Source organism: Rhipicephalus microplus, unplaced genomic scaffold (genome assembly GCF_043290135.1).
Source record: "Rhipicephalus microplus isolate Deutch F79 unplaced genomic scaffold, USDA_Rmic scaffold_12, whole genome shotgun sequence".
NCBI classification, from domain to species: Eukaryota; Metazoa; Arthropoda; class Arachnida; order Ixodida; family Ixodidae; genus Rhipicephalus; species Rhipicephalus microplus.
Genome location: NW_027464585.1, coordinates 29,324,694 through 29,343,115, shown reverse-complemented (window position 1 = coordinate 29,343,115; position 18,422 = coordinate 29,324,694). Strand labels below are relative to the sequence as shown.

Sequence of the window (18,422 nt, the reverse complement as noted above, 5' to 3'; positions counted from 1 at the left end):
ACACAAATTCGAGGAGAAATTAACCTAATGACTGCAAAATGCTGAGGACGCGTAAGTTCCGCAATAGCAAAAGGGACTGTCACCGTTCGGTCGCGGCACTCTTGTAGACGGCGAGGGTTGATGCGATGGGGTGCAGACAAGGTAGATCAGAGGTCCAAGCGTTGCTCGGGTTGAAGGTAGCTCCGGGCGCACCAAGGTCAGTAACCTCTCAGCGTTCGTCCTCCGACGCTGGGACGCAGCCCTGGAAACGGGACGAGCCTGGCCAAAGCCAGATGGTGAGAAGCCTAGCCAACGCCAAACGACGAGCAGCCTGGCCAACGCCAGACGACAAGCGGCCTGGCCAACGCCAGACGACGAGCGGCCTGGCCAACGCCAGACGATAGATGATGCTCGGGTGCCCGACCAGGTGGGAGCCCGCAGCAGCCTTGCCTCAGGAACTCGGCCGCCACCCCCGCGCCCTGGTAGCCTGCTTGCCTCCGCCGCGTCCCGGCCACGTCTGCCCCGTTCTTCGTTCGGGCTTCTTCCCAACCAGCGTGGGGGCCTCTCATTCGTCCGAACTTCACGCGCCTCGTCTGCCCATCATCTTCCTCACCGAATACATTGCGAAAGCGCGCGTCCACACCATCGGTCGTCGTCGTCTTCTTTCCTATGCCGGTGCACTCGCGCACATTTTAAACCGAACACTGGTTGCACTCGCGCACTTCACGAAACGCGCACTTCGCTTATCACAACATGCCCCTTTTTCGAAAAAGTTTTTTCCCAACGGAAAAAACTGCCGGATGCGTGTTTCACCACACAGAATACGTTCTTGGAGTTCGCATGAACACATGCACACTGGTATCACTGCAACAAGTCTTAAGGAGCACACTTACAGGAAAAAAAAATCCACATATGGTAAACAATATTCCGATGGTTGGTTGAAATCCTTTGCCTCCCATCTTTAGCAACACCTGAATTCGTATCTATGGCCGTAACCTGCTCATAAAGTTGGCACCTGCGTTTTCAGAACTTCTGATATGTTGAATATGAAAAGTGTACTCTTGTAGTACTAGACTCCACCTTAGCAACCTACTGTTTAGGTGTTTTGCCTTCGCTAAGTATTGTAGCGGTTGATGATCTGTCTGTACGATAAACTGTACTCCGTACAAAAAAATATGAAATTCTTCTACCGCCCGTACTAGCGCTAAGCATTCTCGTTCGATAGTCGAGTAATTCTGCTCCCGAGGCAACAGCTGGCGGCTGGCATATGACACTGGGTGCAACAGCCCCTCGTGTTCTTGCATGAGGACTGCACCGATGCATGTGTCGGATGCGTCTGTACGGAGTATGAACACACGTTTTGAGTCTAGTGCTTTCACGATCGGCCCAGAAGCAAGGGCTTGCTTCAGCGTTTGAAATGCTCCTTCTGTTTCAGGAGTCCAACGAATCTTGTTTTTCTCCATTTTTCTGGTTAGCTGAGTTAAAGGCTGTGCTTTCTCCGCATAGCGAGGTATTAAATCTCGGTAATATCCAGCTAGTCCCAGAAAAGATCGGAGTTGCTTCTTGGTGTCAGGTAGAGGTGCACTGGCTATCTTCAAAACCGTAGTTTCCACAGGTTGAATAGTCCCGCCTCCTAGACGATGTCCCAAGAAGACTATCGACTCCACAGCAATTTCGCACTTCTGAGGCTTGATGGTTAAGCCAGACTCCCGTACTTTCTGCAACAAGCGTTGCAAGGTGTCTATGTGCTCTTCCCAGGTGTTCGTGGCTATGAGAACGTCATCGATGTAGTGGACTACATTTTCAAGGCCCTGTAGGAGTGTTCTCGTTAGACGCGTAAACACCGCAGAAGCTGTCTTTATGCCAAACGGCATGTATATAAATTGGAAATGACCGGATTGCGTTGAGAATGCCGTTACTGGCCTCGATGTCCGGTCAAGTGGGACTTGCCAATACCCCTTTGTGAGATCAAACTTTGAGAAGTATCTCTTTGTGCCCACCTCTGTAAACATTAGGTCTGTCCTAGGTATGGGTTCAGCGTCGGAAACCAGTATCTCGTTGATGCGACGGAAGTCGACGCATGTGCGATAGGTGTTATCCGGCTTCTTAATAAGTACCAAGGGCGAATTGTAGGGCGAATGGGATTGCTCAATCACACCCAGTCTTAACATGTCCTGAACTTCTGGTCCCCATACTACTTCCTTCATGGCCAACGGCAATGGATACTGCGGTGTGTTGATCGATTCAGAGGTCGTCAATTGGAGTCGGCATTTCAACAGATTTGTCTTTCCCGGTATCTCACAGAATACATCTTGGTAGGTAGTTAGAATCTTCCGAAGTTCTGTACGTTTGTCTTCTTCTAAGCTACTGCCGATCGGAATGGCTTCTACACCCACAGTCGGCTTAACTGTGCAAGCTGGTAGAGGGGTATCTGTCTCCTCCTCTTTCATAACCACAAAAGATGCTGTTTGTGGAATTGTGTCTGGTTGCCGGTCTTCATATCGTTTTAACATATTGATATGGAAAAGTTTGGCGTCATGCCCCAAGTCCAGCCAATAGTCGTAGTCGCCCTTTTTCCCAATGGCCGGAAACGGCCCTTTCCATTCCATCAACAACTTATTCGCTGTTGTAGGAAGCAAAATAAGAGCTCGGTCTCCAACTTTCAGCTGACAGCTCTTGCTCTTCCGATCATAGTGATATTTTTGAGTTGTTTTTGCTCGTATCAGGTTCTCATGGGCTAATTTTAGCGTTCTTTCCAGACGATCCCGGAGATCGAGGACATATCCATAGGTCGTTTGCACCTCCTCTTCGATCTTTTCTCCAGTCCACAGCTCCTTTAACAAGTTGAGTGGTCCTCGGACGTATCTCCCGTAAATGAGTTCGAAAGGAGAGAACCCCATGCTGGCCTGAGGAACTTCTCGATATGCAAATAGAAGTGGTGCAAGCAATCGATCCGATGATTTTGGATCCTCTTGGCATAGCTTGCGCAGCATTTGTTTCAAAGTCCCATTAAATCGCTCTACCAAACCATTGCACATGGGATGATAGGGCGTCGAACTCAGATGTTTGATTGCCAACAGATCGTTTACTTCTCTCATCAGGTCCGACGTGAAGCACGAGGCCTGATCGCACAGGATTTGGCGGGGAAATCCAACGCGGGAAAACATTTCGACCAACCCGTCTGTCACAGTCGCGGAGTCAATTGCCGGCAAAGCAATGGCGTCAGGATAGCACGTAGCGAAATCGACCATGGTCAGTATGTATCTGTTGCCCCTATTTGAGACCGGCTTTAAGGGTCCAATAATGTCCACGGCCATGCGCTCAAAAGGAGTGTCAATCAGGGGCATTTTCCCAAGAGGAGCCTTTCCTACTTTGTGCTTTGGATACATTCTTTGGCACGTGTCACAGGACCGCACGTATCTTTTAATCTCTTCCTGGACCCCTGGCCAATAGAATGAACCTAACACCCGATCAATCGTTCTTGTTACTCCTTGATGCCCGGACATCAAACTCTCATGGGCCATCTTCAACACTTGACTTCGCAGCTTGAGAGGAACTACGACCTGCTGTATCAATTTGCCAGAGGATAGTCGGTAATTTCGATACAACAATGACTTCTCCATGACAAAGGAATACTGGGTCGATCCTCTGCCATAAAAAACCTGCCCTACTTTGTCCCTGCAAGCTCCCAGGGTCTTGTCTTCTGCTTGGGCCCTCTCGAACTCCCTCCTGTTCATCTTCAAACTTCTGACGCTAACTGCAGCTGAATCCGGCCGGACGCTTGTGCTCTTCATACTACCAAGTGATGCCTTTAAACGATGGTCTTCTTTCTTCTTATACAAGGTCTCGGCTACGCCGTTCGGAGTGAAGTTCCCTTCAGCCAGTTTTTCTTTCCATTTCTTGTCAGGGTCATCAGCAGCACGAGATCCTGGCACATTGCCAACGATGATGTCATATAGCGGGGAGGACATGCATTTCACGATACACGTGCCTGAAAAATATGGCGAAAAAATCTCCACCTTTGCCTCTGGTACCGTGATCCGGCTCCCGTCTGCTAAGAACAAGGCCGTCGTGGTTCCTGTCAGTGCTTCATCTGGCACCAAAGAACGCCGAACCACCATTGTATTGCTTCCTGTATCCCGTAGGACGGAAGCAGCTTGGCCGAATATAATGCCCTGCAGCACTGGCATCGGATGTTTTTCTGACTTTGGCTGCGTATTTACCGCACTGGTCATATTCTCCTCCTGCTTGTCCGCAGGTATCTCATTCACTACTTCTGCCTTTTCCTCTGGCGACAAGATACAAGAAGTCCTCTTCGTGACGTTCTGCTTTCTGGTACATACATTAATATCATGCCCCGTTTTGCGACAGTAGTCACAGTATGGTCTTGTCCGAGCACGACATTCTGCTGCCCTTTGACCTGTTTTATCACAGACAAAACATCGAGTGGGAGACTTCCCCGCTATACTTCCGCATTTTCCTGCGGCGCCGTTCTCCGTTTTGTCGCGAAAAACCAACAAATTTGACTGTCGTTGGGCCTCTAAAAAATTGTCCGCAGCCTCGGCCATTTCATCTAGCTTACGACATTTTTTTTCACGTAGGAAAAGCGCCACGCGGTTATGGCATTGATTGATAAACTGTTCAGCTACTATGAGATCTCGAACAGACGAATATTCTTTTGCTGTCTTGGACATCTCCACCCATCTGTCGAAAAAACTTGCCAACCTGGTTGCATACTGCTTGCCTGTTTCTCCATCTTGAGGTCTGCTATGCCGGAACTTCTCCCGGTAGCCCTCCGCCGTGAAACGAAAACGCTGCAGTAATGCTAACTTGGCTTTCTCGTAGTCAAGTGCCTCTTCTGTAGACAAGCGACCAAATACTTTGAGAGCTTCTCCGCTCAGACACAGACTCAGTGCCGTGGCCCACCTATCCTTAGGCCATTCCTGACCGGTGGCCACATTCTCAAATCTCTTGAGATAAGCATCCAGGTCATCCCGATTTTCATTAAATCCGGGTATGAAATTGTGCGGGTTAACGTTACACGGTTCTCGCACCTGTCGACCATGGTCCGACGCCGCGGATATCCTGGCCCCTTCCACCTGAGCAAGTTGAAGACGCAGTTGAATCGTCTTCTGGCATTCGGCCTCAAGTTTTCGTTCCAACTCCGCCTGTTCCATCCTCTCCTTTCTTGCCTCTCGCTCAGCTGCCCTTTCTTTGCGAGCTCATGCCTCACGCTCATCAAGCCATGCCTTCAACTCATCGCCCTCTAGCCCCATGCGTATCGCTAACGCCGTTAAATCAGACGTAGTCATTTTCTCTCCTTCTGTAAAAACCTTAATTGCATAAACAATCTGGTCCTGTCGTAGCGGACGCCAATTGTCACGAGGCTAGTCAACCCACAAGCTCTCGTGTAGGTTCTTGTGCATAAAAACCGATGAGAAAACCCACATCGGTAAAGAGAACACGAGACCGTTTATGCACACAAGAAAAACAACTAAATATATTTTCAATAAACTAGATAAAGAGAAAGAAATAAGAGGAAAAACAAACAAAGCACACAAATTCGAGGAGAAATTAACCTAATGACTGCGAAATGCTAAGGATGCGTAAGTTCCGCAATAGCAAAAGCGACTGTTACCGTTCGGTCGCGGCACTCTTGTAGACGGCGAGGGTTGATGCGATGGGGTGCAGACAAGGTAGATCAGAGGTCCAAGCGTTGCTCGGGTTGAAGGTAGCTCCGGGCGCACCAAGGTCAGTAACCTCTCAGCGTTCGTCCTCCGACGCTGGGACGCAGCCCTGGAAACGGGACGAGCCTGGCCAAAGCCAGATGGTGAGAAGCCTGGCCAACGCCAAACGACGAGCAGCCTGGCCAACGCCAGACGACGAGCGGCCTGGCCAACGCCAGACGACGAGCGGCCTGGCCAACGCCAGACGATAGATGATGCTCGGGTGCCCGACGAGGTGGGAGCCCGCAGCAGCCTTGCCTCAGGAACTCGGCCGCCACCCCCGCGCCCTGGTAGCCTGCTTGCCTCCGTCGCGTCCCGGCCACGTCTGCCCCGTTCTTCGTTCGGGCTTCTTCCCAACCACCGTGGGGGCCTCTCATTCGTCCGAACTTCACGTGCCTCGTCTGCCCATCATCTTCCTCACCGAATACATCGCGAAAGTGCACGTCCACACCACCGGTCGTCGTCGTCTTCTTTCCTATGCCGGTGCACTCGCGCACATTTTAAACCGAACACTGGTTGCACTCGCGCACTTCACGAAACGCGCACTCCACTTATCACAGCACTGCAATGGGCACGAAAATGGCCCCAAACTTCGCGAGCACCTTTATGGCTTCACTTGAAATCCCATTCATTGAGGGACGCACCTTGAAACCTTTCTACTACAGAAGATACTTAGACGATATTTTTCTAATATGGAACCATGATGAGGGAAGTCTTTTCCACTTCATAGAGGATTTTAACAAGTCAGGCTGCCAACCCTGCGAAAAAGGTCGATGCAAGGTATGCCCACAGATGGTCACAACACGTGAATCAAAAGCGAACTTCTCGGATTTCAAATTTTGCATAACTGAAAGCCCTAATTGTGACTCCAGTAATTTAATATACATGCTAGATTGCAACATTTGTGGACAAGAATATATCGGCCAAACAGACACGCCATTTCGGCTGCGGTTCAATAATCACCGGTACCACGCCACTTCACTGCCGAAGCTACCTTTATCTAGACATCTGCGCCTGCCAAACCACAGTTTTGAAAATATCAGCGTAACTCTTTTGCAGTCCGGTTTCTCAATCAGGCGCGAGCGTGAACAGCGTGAGGCATATTTTATTTTCAAATTTAGAACATTAGTAGCCGGCATCAACGAGGACCCCGGAAGACTTTCCTGCCTCTGAGAAGTAAGCCAAGGGGAAATTGGTGATAAAGATTCATAGCTGGAGACCATGCTTGTTTTTTCTGACTGACTCGTATGTGTACACTGTCCTTTCTTGTTTTTTTTTGCACGTGCACATACAAGGTGTTTACGCTCGCCTACCACTTGACGGCCATTCAGGGGAAACGGGCGAAGATGAAAGGTAAAATGCCGACCGACCCATTAAGGGGAAACCCTTTCCTTACGCACGCCATCGCAAACCCCTCCCGCCACCACGGCGACGATCTTGGGTGGCCCGACACACGTCAAGAACTGGTCAGCACGCGATGAGTACCGGATGTGGACTTGCACCGACATTTGGATGTGCACTGTGTGGTTTCGTGCTCAGCGTTCACAGAATTTTTTTCTTTTTTTTCTTTTTTTTCTTTTCTCTTTTTCTTCTTTTTTTCTTTTTTTAGTTCTTTCTCACTCTCGCAAACATTTTTCAAGGCGAGAGGGACGCGGCAGCAACCATTTGAACATCCATGCTAGTGTAACTCATCTCCTGACGAAGGGAGAATCCCTCCCGAAACTGTTGGGAAATAAATATATTTATCCTTGTTGACAACGCTCCCGTTGTGCCATATCCCATTCCTTCACGAAGACTAACTGGCCTATTGAATTAATACTTCCAGTATATATATATATATATATATATATATATATATATATATATATATATATATATATTATTGCGTGAAGGCACACATGTAAACAAGACATATTTTACAATATGCAGTAAAACCCCATTAACTTGGACTTCACGGGACAGGAGAGAATGTCCGCATTAACCGAGGGTACGAATCATCGCCAGTATGAACAAAACACTTGAAAAATGTCTCCTACACCATCAGACATTTATTTCTTAAAAATGTCTGTGATCGCGTTTTGCTTCACGGACGCAATGTGCGACGAAATCGCAATTTTGCGAAGTTCCTGCAGGTGGCTTATTTCGCGCACACTGTCCGAGGAAACCATGCACATGTCCTCCAAAACAGCCAACGCATGCGCAGCCTCCATCAGTGTATGGCGTGGACGCTCGTCAGCATCACGTATGTCCTCGTCAGCCGATTCCCCTTCATCATCCAAGACTTCAGTGACGATATCGCTGTTGGTCACTGTGCCCGCCACGGCAACATCGCTGTCAATTGCAGAGTAATCGCCCAGGGGCACATCAGCTGGCATGATGCTCACACAGTGACCGTTCTGCTCTTCGCCGGTTTCCTCATCTGCCACCACACCAGGATGAGCAGCGTCGTGCCTGAAGGTGCTATGCCTAAAGCAGTGGCAACTACTGCAGGCGTTGTGTTCCACACATATGTCAGCATGTGGATTGCGCTTAGTAGGCTTACTTCGTACTGCTTGCCTGACTCCATGCAAGGCAACATCCGCTTGAGTACCTGCTGTCGATAGCGGCTTTTCACGAACTGTATGATTCCGTGGTCCATCAGCTGCAAGGAAGCTGTTGTGTTCGAAGGCAGGCAGCAAGAGCAGTTCAATGTTCTTGAGCCCGGACACCTTCGTGTGCGCACTACAGTTGTCTTGCACGAACAACACTTTCCGAGCTTTGGTTGCAAAGCGGCACTCGAGCTGACGCGGCCAGGCTTAAAATAGTTCTGCAGTCATCCAAACCTTTATGATGAACCGATAGTTTACAGGCAGCTGCTTAGCATTCTTAAAACATCTTGGCTTCGCAGCCTGCCCGATCACTAGCAGCGGCAGCCGCTCTATATTATTCATGTTAGCAGCCAGAACTGTCACGCGGTCTTTACTTCGTTTTCCACTGATGGACAAGTCCTCTTTAAACGCGATTGTCTTGTCAGGCAGAGCCTTATAGGACAGCGCTGTCTTTTCAGCATTGATAATGTTGCACGGCTCGTACGTAGAAAGGCGCGCGGATAGTCCAGACCACCATTCCTGCACAACACTTTCGTCAACCGCACCTCTTTCACCACACACGCGGAACACAGCCTGTGTCGCTCCTTGAAGCAGTCGAATCAGCTTCCGACGCATTGAAGGAGTCAACGTTCATGGTCACCGCGCACTTCTCTGCTTGTGCGCAGATGAGGGGGCTGCTCTGGGGCAAGCGCGCATCGCGCGAAACGGCGATCCAGCGCAACAGCGTTTCTTTTAGCTTAGGATGCGCTGCCGTTCGAAGCCTCTTCCTTTGGTCGCCAAACATGTCCCCGTCATACGCTTGCATAATCTGCTCTTCGTTCTTGACGTAAGGGCTCAGCGTGCTTTTCTTCACATTGAACTTTTACATGACTTCTTTTCGAGATGCTCCTGCTTGCAATGCCTTAAATATTTTCACTTTCGCAGCCATATCTTTTGCTTCGTACTTCACCCTTTTTGCTGTGGGAGTTGGGGCAGTTGGGGCCGCAGGAGACCGAGAGGAAGCCATTCCAGTGTCACTCACGCGGTGGTCACGCTTGCGCGCACGCATGAAGTAGACACACACACACACACACACACACACACACACACACACACACACACACACACACACACACACACACACACACACACACACGCACGCACGCACGCACGCACACACACACACACACACACACACACACACACACACACACACACACACACACACACACACACACACACACACAAAAAAAAAAACGCATGATGATAAAACGAAATAAAGAACCGCAAACTTTAAAAAAAAACAGCGAACAGGCTGCAGATGGCATTGATCACGTACAAAGATAAATAATTTGAAGCACACTAGAAGTGAACAATCCAACTCAACCGTCACGCAAACGTGTTCGACACGCAAGAAAAAAGAAAGGGCAAATCTGTGGGTTGCCCGTTGCTGATGACAGTAGCGATGCACTGCCTTCAATTTTGGTTGTTTAAACCACCATGTTGTTCTTTTTCGGGGGAGGGGGGGGGGGTGCCTCCAAGATGTATAGCTGATTCCTACCCATGGACGAAGTTTTGAATCTCAGAGGCCACCACCCGATTCCAAAGTTGTTTAGGTGCGCCATCGATTTGGCTGGCCGAATCCGCTGCTGCTTCCCCGTCGTGACTCGACCGCGGTTGGGCGTTCGAATTTACTGAAGCGCGGCCGACTTTGTCAGAATTAATGAGAGTTTTTAGTGATAGAACATTGCACATTTTGGACGGGACCAGAGGCTGTGGCCAAATTAACGGGGGTCGAGTTAACGAGATTTTACTGTATTTGTGCAACATCGACATGTAAGCCAAGATGAAGGATAAGGGCACACCTCACACATCAAAATCACGTCGCTTTTCTTGGTATCTTGGTACCTCTTTCACTGCTTCAGTGTGACATCGTCTTATAACATAACCTCTGGGAGCTGAAACACAGTCTCAGTGATTTGGTGCTTTTTGATGTTGCTGAATGGTAAAGGTTAAGGCAGGATGCATGAACAATGTCTGTAGATGGCAAAGTGGAGTCTGATGAAGACTGGAGCGGGGCTATCTCATAGGTCGCATCTGTCACAAGGCGCAATGTGCATTAGAGTTCCAAGCATCGAAAAAGCAAATTTCAGACAGTCCAACGCACCTAGTCAAAGTCCACGATAGCACAACGGGACCTGGAGTAAAGTAAACGTGGCGATGATGTGAGTTGTAAGGTCTTGTGATGCTAAAAGGCACTGACGAGCAACTTGTTGTGCTTTGCGAGCTCTGGTGATAGGATCATGGACATCGACGGCTGTTGCAAAGATGGCGCCAAAAGATAAAGCTGAATCATGGCCAAGCAAAAGATAGAAAGGGGAAAAACAATCTGTATCATGGTATGAGGAAGTATAGGCAAATGCAACAAAGGGCAATGCAACGTCCCAGTCTTGGTGGTCGGATGATCGTCGACGAAGGGAACAGACTGTAGGTTGAAGGTTAAACTGTTTATTCAGCCAAACTTGTGGCCTGACAACGAAAAGTCAAATTACAGTGATGCACACTGGCACTGATAGCGGCGAACTGAGCGTCGGCCGTCGATCAACTGACAAGCGATAAAGCGCACTGGCATTTATACACATATCATCGAATATTCTAGTGTTATCGCGTCCAGCCACGTGCATTCCGAAGTGATCTGTAATGTACGCAAAAAAGGCGTAAGGTTGACGAATTGATGTATAATAATCTTGAAATTTCTCGAACAATGAGGCCCAGTTTGCATTGAGCATCCCAGAGAGGCTTTGTGGGCGAAAACCGTATGAAACATAAGTGAATAATAACATTAGCGAATGATAAACGCACGTGGCATTGCCATCCTTTGTAGAAGCATCGTTCCGGTGCTTAAAACAGAATAAGGGAAGAAAAAAAATGCATGCAACAAAGCAAGAAAGTAAAATAACGCTTAAGTACAAGCAATGAAGCACAATAATAGAGAAACAACAACAAAAAATACAGTTCTCGAGTGCACGCATGAAACGGCTTGAGGTGCACGACATGAACGACTTCAGGTCGTGCACGCCGCCATTGAGAGTTTGTGATGCCATTAGGGACAACCTCGTGGTTGAGTGTATCAAAACGTAAAACTACCGTGTATGCTAAGCATTTCCTAGTGAACTTTGGCGACCTTAAGCGTATCTATCTAGCCGCTTACATTTGAATGTTCTCGTGGCCACCCCCTTGACTTTGCGTGAACCAAAATTAGCATGAAAAGGCAAGATGGTGTGACAAATATGACGCGCTGGTCAAGACATGAAAAATGTCACAATCCCATCGCGTACGTCGTCAAACACTTTCTGCCAAACAGTGGCATATACCCATGGGTGGGTGTGTATGTGTTGCTGGTGTGTGGGTATGTGCCACAGGGGATTGACACTTAGTCTGAACCCAAGAACAATGAGAACACACATAGGCAATTTTAGTGCGCGAGCGTTCATATATACCCGACATTGGTAGCATTGACATGACGAACGGAAATAATAAATGTCAGGGTCCCAGCTAGAATCGAACACAAGCATCCTGCATGGCAATGAAGCATTTTGCCACAGAGCTACATCAGGTTTCGGAACTACTTTTAAAAATACGCTAATCTTCATGAAACGTCGATAGTGGTTGCAGTGCTGTCTACCCAATTTTATAAACATTACATATATTACTCCTTTGATACATTCGTCACCTCCAGTTAACGTCAATGGTGGTTACCGTAGTTGCCATGTGCTGAAGTTGATTTATGTAGCAGTGTCCAGGGCCAGCATCCTTGCCAGCATCAGTGCTTCATATCAGCTTTTGGCGTTGCTAATACACATGTTCCAGTCGGCATCGTTGTGCAAGTGCAAACAACTGGTTATACAAACATCTACAACTCTTCAACATATATCTGTGCGTGCCAACATTTGTACATATATTTAGTGTCATTTAATGACGTGTCCCTCAATAAAAAATTTCAACTCAAACTCGTTTTCTCCGCATGCTTCGCATAACGTGGATTCCCAGGTACGTGGGATCTGCCAAATTTTTTCACTGAGTCCATGTCTCCGTATTGGTGTCCACACCCAAACATAGCCAAGGGGCTGGTATTCCACAAAATTTTGTTTAAATCGTAACGGCGGCTGTTGGTAGACTGTTGGTTCTGGATGCAGAGGCGGGCAAGTTTTCGTGCTTCTTCGGTGCGTTAGAAGTAGTCAGTCGTGCCGATGTTTTCTTCGTGGCTGACCTTGCTTAACATGACGTCAAGCATCGTGGCCGGGCTCCTTTCATACACCAACTTGGACGGCATAATTTGTGTCGTTTCTTGCACGGCAGTGTTACGCAAAAGTCATATATGGAAGAATTGCATCTCACGTCTTGTGTTCAATGTCGACCTACATGGCTAGCATATCGGCGATGGTCTTATTGAGACGCTTGGTGAGGCCAGTGGTCCTTGGATGGTGGGCAGTGGTCCGGCGAAGACTTGTCTAGCTGTACCTCAGGATCCCCTGAATTAGGTACGACATAAAAGCCGTACCTCTGTCGGTAATGAGGACCTCTGGAGCTTCGTGACCCAGGACGGTGTTCTCGACGAAAACACAGGAATAAAACGAGGTGCATCGTATATCGTTATGAAGCAACACACTTTCCGAATGCAACGCCAATACCGGAGAAACACGAGAGGGTGCTGGGACTTGACCCGAAGTACTGCTTCGAGCCTCACCTGAATCCCTTTGAAAAGGTAGCCACAGCAAGGGCGGTCTCAAAGTGTGCCTAGGAGGATGAACGTTCAAGGTGTGTTTCGGACTGTGTTAACACCATGGTCAGAACGGGAAAGGCGTGGGAGGGGGCAAGGACTCGCTAAGGCCATTGAAAACAAACTGCATGTACTAGTAGCCAACAAAGAAGGATACTTCGCTGTTATGAATTCTGAAGCGTATTCACAAAAGAGCAAGGCAGCAATTAAGAAAAATTTCAGGCGTGTCGTTATTAAGGCCACAGGAGTGCTTCCCGAGCGTGCCGAGTGTGCCGAGCGCTTTCTATGTAAAAAGGAATGAATCTGCAACGTTTGGAGGCCAGCGTAAAAAGGGGGAAAAACCTGGAGAGACAGGTTTTCTTTAAGGGGAAATCGCACTAGAAAGACATACCTTGCCGGGCTATAGTCTCGGATAAAGGTAGCTGGCAATTAGACGTTTCGTGTTTTTTTCAAAAGAACCTTGCACACCTAAAATTTTTCGACCCCTTCCACATACCGAATTCCAATTCTGTGTGTGAGTACCTAAAAAACAACTTGATAAGCTTACGCAGTGCCTTCAGTGTGGATGTTGAAAATTTATATTATTCACTTCCGCATTGCCAGGTCATGAAATGCACAAGACTGCATAGTGTTTAACAACGATGAAGAATCTTTCATCGATGGTTGCAGTATTTCTTTAGTATCTTTTCTTGAACTTTCGTCATTTTATTTGGAGAGTACTTTTGTGTCGTGGCAGGGCGGTCTTTATATACAAAAGCCCGGTGTCTGTGGAGGGTCATGCGTGGCCCCTATCATTAGTGACACCGCTTTAGGCTACATGGCGGGCAGCTGGAGGGTCACCTTATTAAGTGCCGCAGTGCCGTTTTTCATTATGTTGATGGTTTTGTGATTTTTTCAGATAATGACATTCATTATAAGGACGTTGATGACATTCTCAAATTGTTCAGTCAGCATGGTATAGGTCTCCCTTTTACTCACGAAGTTTCCAAGAATTACGAGCTACAGTTTCTGGTCCTAAAGCTAACCTTTGGTAAAAATCATGTGTGTCGGAAATATAACCCAAGATTAGTGAAGCTTATCCTAAACTACAAGTCCGGCCATTCTAAGATTGTGAAGAGAGCGATTGCAAAGACAGTCTTAAATACGTCGCTCAGGAAGTTCTGTGTGCACGTATCAAATTCTACTTTTCATAACCAGGTCAAACGCTTGGGTATCATGACAAGGTAATTTCTTCTGTGTGTGTCGATGGTTCGGACCGTTAAGCTCGAGAAACACAAAGGAGTTCAAACAATATGTGATGAAAAAAAGAGAAAGAGGCAGTTTTTTTGTATGTACACAAATTGGCGCATTGGCTAAAAAACGTAGGTTCAAGGTATGGCGTTGACGCTCTGTTTTTCACCAAACATAAGGTAGGTCGCATTTGCCCGATGGTTGATAATGTGCTGAAGGACAAACAACCCAAAGGAAAATGCGCTGTTAATCACAAGAACAAGTACATTGCATGCATAAAAAAAAGCTGTGTATTTGACTGCATTACCGTGTGGTAGGGAGTACGTGAGACAAATAAAACGTGTGCATGTTCGTTTAAGGGAGCATGAGCTATCTCTTCAAGGGGTCGCACGACTTTATCTACCGGAACATTGCAGGTCATGTGGTTGCCGTCCCAATTTTGAGAACACCACCGTCATCTTCAAGCATACTAACCAACAAACAAAAGAAATTGCTGCAGCCTATCATATAAATATTAGGGGTAGCATGTGCATAAGTGAACCATCTGTCACACTGCATGATAAAGAATGTAGTTATTTAGGCCACTCTTGATTATCGCCATAAGTGTGACAACGCTGCCGCGGTGCATCTCTTGTTCTGTGCATGTCGTGATGTAAGCTCTCAGTATCTATATATATAGCCCTGCAGTGGTGGTCTAGTGGCTAAGGTACTCGGCGGCTGACCCGCAGGTCGCGGGATCAAATCCCGGCTGCGGCGGCTGCATTCCCGATGGAGGCGGAAATGTTGTAGGCCCATGTGCTCAGATTTGGGTGAACGTTAAAGAACCCCAGGTGGTCGAAATTTCTGGAGCCCTCCACTACGGCATCTCTCATAATCATATGGTGGTTTCGGGACGTTAAACACCACATATCAATCAATCAATCAAGTATATATATATATATATATATATATATATATATATATATATATATATATATATATATATATATATATATATATATATATATATGTTTCATCTTTTTTCTAATGAAGAACAGTTGTGAGTCAGCGCCGTCTTTTCTTTTCTCTTTTGTTCCTTCCCTGTCCTGTGTTTCTAGTGTTATGCTGTAAACAACTTCACGATGGACACTTTCCGAACATTAGCGAATATGTCTCAGCCCAATTCTACCTACTATTTTTACACAATATAGATTAGTGATGATAAGTTCTTTTTGATGAAAACTTTTTTCACTTGTTCTTTAAATGTCTCTAGACTGACATCAAACTGCAAGCAATTTTAGAATTCATTTCTAATCCAGTTGATTGATAATGCATTATTTGTATTCTATAATTTGTCCTGGTTCTTGGTAAATACTGTAAGTTTCCTCTAGCAGGATAACATTGGTCATTTTCTTTTGTTTATAACACTTATTTTGGTCTACTTGTTAAAGCAGTTTAAAATAGTATATTTGCTTTTCCTTTAACATATCTTGTTTATAAAAGAGCACTGAAGTGTGCAAACAGTTTATTCTACCTTGGGAATTTTCGTAACAGCAAAGTATTTTCTTTTGTAGCACTATAAATTTGTTTTAATTTTTTATTGTTCTTGTGCCCCATACTAGTATGCCATAATGAAATCTCGATTGGTATAGCGCATTGTATCTTTAACCACTGCGGAATGAGGGTTAGAGGTTCCCAAGCTCATGCATAACTATGCATTTTGCCTGCTACTACCCTAAGGGCTTAAAATAGTCATAGAGGCTTAACCAGCTAGAATAGTGGTTTATTTACTGATTTATTAACTAATTGAGTGGTTGTCGCTTAATTGACCGATAATACTTGTTGACATATGAGTTAACGCAAATGAAATTGCATCTCTCTTTGCAGCTGCAGTCCTCAGTACAGTGCCTATGGATGTGATCAAGGTCAAAAAGAAACCACGAAGATCCCGTTGAAACAGCTATCTATGGGTGATGTGGCTGCACCAAGAGTAATGATGATGTGTGGCTTGAGAGCGCCGCCAGCCACAGCACGGTCCAGTGGAGCCTCGGTGTAGCCAGGGAAGGGGGTGTTCAACATTCCCAAGATATTCAGTTTTACATGTGTATATGACACGCACACCCATAAATGCACGTACAAATGTAACGTACGGTTGAACCCCCCAATTCAAATTCCTGGTTATGCTAATGCAATGAAGTGCACGGATATTCCGCACTTGTGTTCACACATAAGGATAAGTTAGACATAGTTTTAATGAATTGGTAGTTTACATTTTTCTGGCTTGCTGTGCCTGCACGAAAGCACCCTCTCCCATTTTGATAAATTACAAGTATGCCTTTCACCCTAAAAATTGTTAAAGTTCAGTTAGTACATTTCACTTGTAAAACAAACACTTAAAAGGATATCTGAAATTATTTATAATCACTCAGTCTGCTTGACTTTCATTAATCTGTGTTGAAGTTTGCGATGCGAACGCCAGCATAGCAGAACGTGGTAACGCAGTTACTGCTTTATTTTCACAGTAGACTATGCACAAGATTTCATAATTGTACATGATGCATGAATGGACACTTTGTTTCTGTTTGCGTGGGTGTTGAGTGGGTTTAGGATGTAATGCCTGATCTATCATGGCAGTGTACTGTCAATGGCATAAATTTAAGAGCAGCTTTCATGAAGGGGAATGGTGCCTATATGCAAGCTGGCAAACCTTCAAGGAGTACTGACACTAATTGGAGACATCGCAAGAAGGACGGCTTTCATTTCCTTTGTATGCACTGCTAAAACTCTCCACTCACTAGAGTCGGACAGCATGTGTGAAGTAATTTACCTTGATTTTAAAGTTTTTGTCACTGAGCATCACTGAGCAAGCCCCACTGCTATGGGCATTAGACCGAGTCAACACAGCTCCACTGAGTTTGGAAACTTTGAATAGCAGCTTAAATTGCAGAAGTCACTGTCAAAGCCACTGTAGACAATGTACTTTGTTGTTTATGTGCAGCATGTGCAAGTGGCAGATGAGCTGGTAGTATGCCGCGATGATCAAAACTTTTATTTCTCCCAAAAAAGCAGACCTATCCAGAGGTGAAATACGCTGCTTAGTGGAGGTCGACGAGAGTCCCTTCGGGTGCCCCAACCTGCAATGACGTCGTGAGTTACTGTCCCCCGTGAAGTCACACTGCCATGACACATCAATGAGAAGCTGCCTTGTCGATATTGAAAGCCAAGTTTCTTTTAAAGGTACTGGTATTAAAAACATATTTAATTCAATCCCAGGCACCATGATACTGTTTAGCATTCTCGACTTCAGTGTTTTCAGAAAATATTTAAAATTCTTGTCAGTACTCTTTTTAATGCACTTAGGCCACCGTGAAAGGTGTGTTAAATTCAGACAGGCCTTGTGATCTCACGCTGAAGTCAGAAAACAGCCAATAAAGATTGATCTGAGCGAAAAGTCCACAAAGCGTGCATACCAAAGCAGCATCGTGTGATGCTAATAGTAGCTGCTTGAACTGGAGACTGAATTTAGCAGCCACCAACTACACTGCCAATGTAGTTATGTTTGTAGTTGGAAGTCCTTTTCCGCATTGATAAAATCTATGGATTGCACTGGCTGCATGGTAAAAATGTAAAAGCATATCTAAAGTTGCTTAGGAACCAGCAGCTGAGCATAAACAAAGCAGTGATGAAATGTGCATGGTTACCCTTCACTTTAACAAAATTAAATATTCAAAAGTTTGTAACAGTAAATTCATAAATTGAACCAGGAGTCTGTGTTGTATATACAAGTCTAGCCGTGTATGCCCTGTGTGAGGATTTGGTGTGGTTTCGTTGAACAGGTGTGAGAGTGTCAAAGAAAAATAAATGTTTACTGTCAAAATAGTGTTCCGAGCAGTGGCCGGTAGCACCGTAAAGTGGGAGGGCTCGCTAATTTTGGAACCCTCCGGCTTTGACTGTCCTCTTGGCCTTGGTGAAGAGTTGTCGCTGGCGTTTCTGACTTTTTAAAATTTTTTGCGGTGTTATTTTTCCCGGTGCTAACACCACAAAACTTCCTGAGGGGATTACCCTGTTCTAGTTTTTGCAGCTGCCATTCATATTTGTAATGAGCTTGGAGGTACGCTGCAGACAAATTCGCAGCTAGGTGCAACAAGTCACGGTCGCACT

General features: G+C 46.3%; 1 protein-coding gene across 1 annotated transcript in view; it reads left to right on the top strand.

Moving 5' to 3' along the window:
• LOC142783814 (uncharacterized) overlaps positions 1-18,138 on the top strand; it is a 74,904-nt gene extending 56,766 nt beyond the window's left edge. Inside the window, exon 3 of the mRNA XM_075882425.1 lies at positions 16,149-18,138. The gene's annotated coding sequence lies outside the window, so the exon portion shown is untranslated. The remainder of the gene's footprint in view (positions 1-16,148) is intronic.
• Positions 18,139-18,422: the final 284 nt, after the last annotated feature.